The following is an 8,145-nucleotide window of genomic DNA, read 5'->3' on the forward strand; positions in this document are numbered from 1 at the left end:
TCACGGCCAGGTTATGATAACATTATTCTAGTACAGTGACCAATTCAGATTGTTCAGTGTTTGTTCAAAAGACTTTATAGCTACTAAGTGAAAGGCTTAGTGTTCTAGTGGCGCCACGATTTGAAAGAAATTGAGTTTACGTACGTAGAATAATATAGCGATATATGATAATTATTAATAATAATCATGCTCAAAATTTATTTCGAATTACGTACTATCTATATTCCAGTTACAATTATAAATTAAATTCTTCTGAGCCAAAAGAAAGTTATGAATTCGCTGATTTATATTAAAGTTAGGCTAGCATGAACATATTTGAGACTTTTACAGAGAGATCAGATGACATTTGAGGGCCAAAAAGACTGATAATTTTTTTTTTAAGTGGGAGGTTATAAGTGAGTTAAATCAATGTAAAAGCAACATAAAATACATTGTTTTGGTTCACATGCAGTTTTAGCTGAAGAAATTCAATATATTTCAGATTCACTTTAACGTATGTATGTATAAAACATTTTTTCCACGACCCTTAGATTTCATCAATAATTCACAGAGAAAATTAAAGTCAATGATAAGGGAGTAATTTATTATATATGGACAGACATGTTTGTGTATTGAACTTGATATAGAAAATTAATCAGCAAAAAAATATAATAGCCTATGATCTACATCTTTGCCTGGGTGGGCAATGTGACCCCAGCTATGCTTGTATTGTATGTACATGTATACCTGATGAGATGTTTTACTTTTATAAGTATGTTGTTAAAATATATGCATGAGTTTATATTTTAATTTCCAGAAAATATTTAAAGGTAAACGTTTTCTCTATTTGTTCAATAATCTTACAGTAACAAAAGCGAGAATGCTAATGAATAAAAAAAGCTATCAAACTTTTGTGTTTAATTTTATTTTTGAACTCCATTTGAATTTCATTAACATACATTCTTATTTAACTATTAGTATTGTAAAAGTTTTAAAATAACTATTTTAAGGTCAAGATCTAGCAAATGATTCCAGAGTGTCTTTTTGGTGCTAGAACCATTATGATGTTAAATTGATTTTAAGAATCTTTTTTCCGTACTTAACGGCTTTAAAGGAAAATTAAACAATTTCTTGACATTCTATGTTAAATCATGGGAATAGTAATCCCGGTACATATATTCAATTTGACATCGTTTTAAGGAGGATGTCAAGAGCTTGTTAATTCCGTTTTGGGGGAGACTGTAGGCATTCTAGATATATTTTATTTGTCCAAAATGGACAAAACTCCGAAATTTATTCCTCTATTCCTTCAAATTTCATTGAAAATGACAGTTTAAAACGTGATTTTTCATTGTGTTTACCAAAAATTTTAGCCCCGGTACACCCTGTCAAACAAAACTAATGTTATGAAGCATCATCGAAAGAATTTATATCTAAAATTTTATAAACCTGTATGCACTTTTCATTTACTAGATCTTGACCTTAATATCATAAACACACAAATGAAGCGTATAACAGACTACAACAATCGATTGACGTTAAAACTGATAAGCAAGCAATATTTGCTTTTGAAGATTAGCATGAACACGAACTGTATGTGAACCAAGAATCAGTTTAACACGATTTTCTCTATTATCTTTGCGATATGACTCCAAAATTGGCATTCAGAAGTTGGATTTCTATTCGCTTTCATAATTAGGACATCAATATGACTACTGTTTATGTAATGCAAATTGACGGAGGTGGCATTTTACTCAAAATAAAGTGTTACTCACGCTATCAGTTAAATAAGAAATAACTTTTATTGATCCCTCAAAAATTATACGTACCGTAAATATCATTGAAACAATGAGGCAATATGTAGATAAAACATACAATAGCCAGCTGGGTTTTTTTAATTGTAACTAAATGCGTTCTTTTTTCCTTCTTTAATTTTTTACAATAAGATCGATTCTTGATAAATTAAAAAAAAATAAGATCAATAATTGATAAATGCTGTTTTCTGAAACCGCTGATGTACTGATGTTCATGAGTAATCTTCCATTGCAAGTTATTTTGCTTAGCTTGATTTTAAAGGTCAAACAAGGTTTAAAAAAAAAAAAAACAACAGTTTCTGTCATGAAAAGTTCTGACATTACACAAATCATCTACGATCTTTATCCTATCAAGTGGACAATTTTAGGAATACGGAAAATATATGATATGTTGAATGATAGTGAACATGTATTTCAGATACTGTACGTGTACTTTGATATCTGATCACAATAAACTAATTGATAAAATACCATCTCAGATGATTCTATGAAACATGACAGCATCAAATGCAATTACATGATATCATTTCTCATGCTTCGTAAACAATTTTATCATCAAGCCCTTATTTACTCGTATTTTAGTAAAAATAAAATTGATGGTTATTCGTATGGAAACCAATTGTCCTAGAATATGATTGGTCATGCTCAAGTTAAAAATGACGCATATAAAAACAATTTATAAAAAAGCACCTAATTTTAGATATATGTTTTATTGAGGTTTATGAATTTAAATTAAAAGTGGGTACATCTACATTGACCGTCGATACAGTGGTGTTGACGTCCGTGGTCACATCTATCGGTGCATTGATCAACGCTGGTACAGCCTGCAATTTATGTGTAATGGGGTAAAAGTCCTTTTTAAAGGTAAATATAAAAAGTTGAGAATTTTTAAAATAAAGTAAAGGTATTCTAATAAATTGAAAACTAACCTCCGGAACCGGAACCGGCAGTTGTGCATGTGCATTGACGGTTGACACAGTGAAGCTCTGATCCTGAGGCACATGATGTAACGCTGGAACTACAGTCTCTGGTGTCTCTGCAGGTCTCAGCAGCAACTTCAACAACAACAAAAATTATAGATAATTCTTTGCAAATATATATCAAGTAATCACTTTAAATGAACTTTGATCACTTGATAAGCAGATAATTTTTCAAGATTTTGTTCCTAAACTTAAAAAAATATTTTGCTTCAAAATCACAAAACTTTTGATTGAAAAAAAGTTTTGAAATTAACTTACCGGCTACAATAATAACAGCAAGAACAACAAATGTTTTCATGGTGAGTATTATGTCTTGCAGACGGAAAGAGTAATTCTTTGACATCGACCGCTGGCTTTTATACAAAAGATATCACGTGTTTAACATTAATTGCCCATGCAAATACATGTAATGTAATATGTGAGTCATGGTCACGATCTTAACGTTTAACATGACTGTAAAACATGTACAACTAATTATACTAGAAATTACGTGAAAGTAAATTACAATTGTTTATTGGCATTAGTATATAACTGTTTTTACCCTTATGACAGCTATTTCAGTTCTACTTTGTTGTCGAAATAATATGAAAAATGCTAATGCAAAACTGTAAAAAAAATTTTGGCTTTCACTAAAACATTCTTCAACCTATGGTACACATCTACACAGCTAAAACTAAGTTTGTCACTTATTTATCATAATCAGATATTTGCCCTCACATATACATGTATATACAAAACAAGGTAGACTTTGGTTCTTTTTTGCGTATTATCATTGCCGTTTAATCTAATATGCAAAACTTTATAATTTTATTATAATTACTCGAATATCAAATAGGTATCCGGCGGATATATAGTACATGCACATTAGATATAGTTCATGCATGCACATTGAACCCAACATAAGCAATTCAAACAATATGGCAGCTTCTACAATATATATATATATATATATATATATATATATATATATATATATATATATATATATATATATATATATATATATATATATATTAAATTAAAATTGATTTGAAGTTGATATATGAGTTTAGCTTACTGTAAATATTATTATCAAACACACTTACAAATGAAATGAATTGATATTGTAATAATGTTTTATGATTTTATATTTTGTTGGCTTATCTTACCTTTTCCTCATAATATATGTATGACCAACAATGCAGAAAAAAATATTCAAAAGCATTAATTAATAAAATGATTACTGATCTCATATAGTTATTTTATAATATAAAATTATACCGGTAATAATTAATTTGTTAATTTGAGCACATGGTGAGATGAGTATTTCTTAATAACAAAAGGAACATCAAAATTAATTACTTATGATAATCTAAACACTCTCTTATCCGCTTTTCTATTTTATAACTTGAACTGTACTTTTTTCTTTTGTCTTCCGTAAATCAACTTAGAATTAAGGTAAACAAAAATGTAAATATAAGATACTTCTGCAATTTTTTAAACTCCATTTTGAATTGCCTGTTTAACAAAATTTACGTCATTTCTACGATCGCCAGCGGATAGTTTTAAATTCAGCATACTCAAATTACAATGTAAGTTCAAAAATTAAAATTATACCTAAATTTTCTAGGGAGTAATACGTATATGTCCATTCTCATTATATTTCAATATCAAAGGATGACTACACCTAAGGACAAACGATATTTGCGAGAAAATAAACGTTTAAAACAAGCATTTTTCTTTAAATTGCAGAAGGGGGTGTATGTGGCCATATTGTACATTTGTAGATACGAATGAAAAAAAAAATCTTGAACTGGCTTGTTTTTGTATGAAGCTGACCAAAACTGCTGCCAAAAGATAAAAAAAACCAATAAATATAAGGTTCTACATGTTAATTTTTAATGCAAATTATGCATACAAGAACAGAACAATCAATCAGAAGAGCTGTCGAACTGCGCAGCTGCAGACTTATTTTGAAGATCTGATATCTGAAAAATATGAAAAGGTTTCAATAGTGTCTACTCTACAACCATTTGTTGAGAAAAGTTTGAATATTGGACATTATTGTTGAAACTTTGCCTCAAAAAAGGGTACCCTGAATTTATCAGTCGGCATGGGATCTATTTTTAGAACAAGAAAGATTCAGTCTATACTTAGAATTTCTGTGTTTATGAAGACATATTGAGATTATACTTTCTTTAAAAAATAAATGTTAATTTCAAACTATCTGTTTTGAACTTGCAATACATCACCCAAGTTCTTTTTAAAAGTTCTATAAGTGTAAATTTAAATAGTTTAACGGGGTAGGGGTCGAAAAAGGTGATTGTCTTAAATAAAAAATATACACATAATTTTCATTGAAAATATAATTTCAACGTGCCTCCATATTCATCCACAAAAATATGTCGCGAGAATTGACAGTTTCTATGACTCATTTTCAAAATAGGATACCCTACTTTATTTGAGACAACGTTGCAACCTAAATAAGCAAGCCTAGACCCTTTCCTCAACAAACGGTTGTAGAGTGGACAACACTGAGCTCCTTTTAATTTTTTTCATAGATTTTTTAATCTTGAATTTGAGTCTGCAACTGCGCAGTTTTACGTGACTAAAATGCATTGTTCTGTTCTTGTGTGGGTAATTTGCTTAGAAAACAATATTTATCGCTTTTTTATCTGTTCGCAATAGTTTTGGTCTGTTTTGAACAAAGAGAGACCAGTTCAAGAAATGTTTACATTCTAATCCTCAAATGTAGAAGATGGCCAAACATCCCCCTTTAAATAAAAGTATGCTTTTACCAAGTACGTGTACGAATCTGTTTTCATAGGCGGGGATCATAACGATTTCTTGAATCTCCATACGATAATGAGGACGCCCATTTTATACTGATCTGTTACATAGTCAGCGCACGTTTGTCTTTTGTTCTCATTTTAACAGTAGTTGTATATTAGAATTATCTTAATTATGTCAAAGGAAGATTAATTAGACAAACAAGCATTTAAATGAGAAAAAACTACTTCGTTTTACTTTTGCTTTCTCTGTAGTAACCAAGGATTGATACATGTTGAATATTATAATTCACCACGTGATTTCTCACCTCAGGTAACTGTGTGAATACGAAAATCAATCACTGGACGTGTAAGTTACCATGTGATGTGCTAATTTGGACAATGTTTACAAAGGCGATAAGTTGTCAGCCACTGATTTAAAGTCTTCTGTATACATACTTATTGTTGAAACCGTAGAAAGTAGTATACTTGTGCCGTATAGCATAGAAAGAGCTATGGTGAAAGAGTGATCACATATTTTTCAATACATGGCATTATTATTCACGCTAGTCTAATTTCAGTTCTATTTTGATAATGTCATCCCCACCTCTCATACATATTGATATCAATCATATGTTCAATCAAGGGCAGAGAAACGAAAATACTCGTTGTTTGGAAAGTTGTTATAAGAAAAACACAGAGAGAGTACATTGTATCGCAGTCTGAAATTTTAATCTATGTTGGAAATTGACAAGCCTCTTTCAAAAGTAAACAAAGGTGATATTAGGTTAAGAAATACACGCATTTTACTTGTAAATATTATGTGATTTAACTCAAAGTTATTTCGATATTTGATATCTGATACAGATTACATTAATACGGCTTTATTTTCTTCATTTGAAACTTTTAGTTCAGACAGATATAACTTAAAATCCAGCGAAGTTTGCTTTTGATATTTATTTATTTTATGTATGCTTTTTTACCGTAGAATTTACAAGAGAATGATAAAATTCAAAGTTGGGAGTTGGAAATTACAACTTTAAAAATGGTAATGACATTTTGACATTGAAAATTCCAACATTAACGTTTAAGGTTCTTTAATTAAAATTTAAAACCACGATTAAAGTTGAAAATTTCAACTTTAAAATTGTTAGTTTCACATAAACTTCCAACTTTAAAGTTGAAGTTTTAAAGAAACAAACTTTGCAACGTGGCTTTTATACGCGTCCATCGAATTGAATTTCCTTGAGTTGTTGGACTGAATTTAACCTTTTATAAAGAGCGTATTAAGGATGGAACGGGGAACAAATTTAATCAAAGGACTGAAGTACTGACGGGAGTTGAGTTTATCGATTATCATTTATTCAAAATCAACGACATGTGATTTTGCATAGCAAGAAGTATCGAAACATTTCTGAAAACTTGTATGGATCCAGGCAAGATTGAACTCTTGTCTTGTTCAAACGGGACTACATTGAACTCTAGCGTAGGAATACATATTACTTTAAAAAAATATCTAAACTGTTTGTACAATACAATGAAAGTTTTTAACTTACATTACATTGAAGATATGTTTTTTTTGGGATGGTTGATGTGACAGAGTGATGACGACAGCTATTTACATTGGTCACTCAAATCAGTTGTCCTTCATTAATGTATTTAAAAAAGCGACACGTGTTTGTGAAATTCAGATTTGTCAGTATCCAGAGCAAATGAAAATTAAAACATTCTTTTGTCCATTCGTCTCAAAATTGCATTCCTGTTCTTATTCTATTTGTTACAAGTACGTTCATATTTGCTGTTATATAGTGATTTATATTTTTTATTTCCTAGAACTTTTTATGCAAGATATACATAGAATATCATGAATGTTATATCCGATAAAATAATATATTATCTATCCAAACCTTTCAAAAACTACATTCAATTAGCAAATGATTGCAATTCAAAGAACTCAACTTACAAAAGACTCAAATATCTAAATGAGCTTTATTATTCTAAAAGTGAGTACATCGGCAACGGCCGTCGATACAGTGGTGTTGACGTCCTTGGTCACATCTACCGGTGCATTGATCGGCGCTGGTACAGCCTGCAATCCACGAATGAGTAATGCATGTTAAGTTTTCATTCTAAATTGATGAAGATACCGAGAGTTAGTACAGTTTCCATTCATATCCAAACTAAATAGTTATGACTTACTCCCAGAGCCAGATCCGGCAGTTGTGCACGTGCACTGGTGGTTGACACAGTGAAGCTCTGATCCTGAGGCACACGTTGTTATGCTGGAATGACAGTCTCTGGTTTCTCTGCAGTTCTCAGCAGCAACTTCAACAACAAAGACACTGAGATGTATTCAATTTGACAGATGCTAGTTTATCTCAGCAGAAACAACAGTAAAGATTTTAAAAACCATGTAAAGATACATTAATGTAATATTTTTAGAGAAGATTATTAACCTAACATACCTGCTACAATAACAACAGCGAGAACAAAGAAGGATTTCATGATGTAGGTTGGTTTCTTGCAGACAAGTTAAGTGTTTTGGTGAAATCGCTGTCTTTTATATGAAGGATATCACGTGTTCAGTATTGTTTGCCCCTGCATATGATAAGTCTGTAATAGGCA

At 30.5% G+C, this 8,145-nt stretch overlaps 1 long non-coding RNA gene and 1 other non-coding gene across 2 annotated transcripts; both read right to left on the reverse strand.

Annotated features, from left to right (window-relative positions):
• Positions 1–2,484: 2,484 nt before the first annotated feature.
• On the reverse strand, positions 2,485–3,131 carry LOC136272225 (uncharacterized). The gene is made up of 3 exons (XR_010710187.1): positions 3,032–3,131; positions 2,723–2,848; positions 2,485–2,617 (listed from the first exon to the last, which is right to left on the reverse strand). It is a non-coding gene; the product is annotated as an uncharacterized lncRNA (long non-coding RNA).
• A 4,359-nt stretch (positions 3,132–7,490) lies between these two features.
• On the reverse strand, positions 7,491–8,145 carry LOC105321245 (uncharacterized). Its single transcript, XR_010710186.1, has 3 exons — positions 7,986–8,145; positions 7,720–7,845; positions 7,491–7,609 (listed from the first exon to the last, which is right to left on the reverse strand). It is a non-coding gene; the product is annotated as an uncharacterized protein (transcript).

Source organism: Magallana gigas, chromosome 2 (genome assembly GCF_963853765.1).
Source record: "Magallana gigas chromosome 2, xbMagGiga1.1, whole genome shotgun sequence".
NCBI lineage: Eukaryota > Metazoa > Mollusca > Bivalvia > Ostreida > Ostreidae > Magallana > Magallana gigas.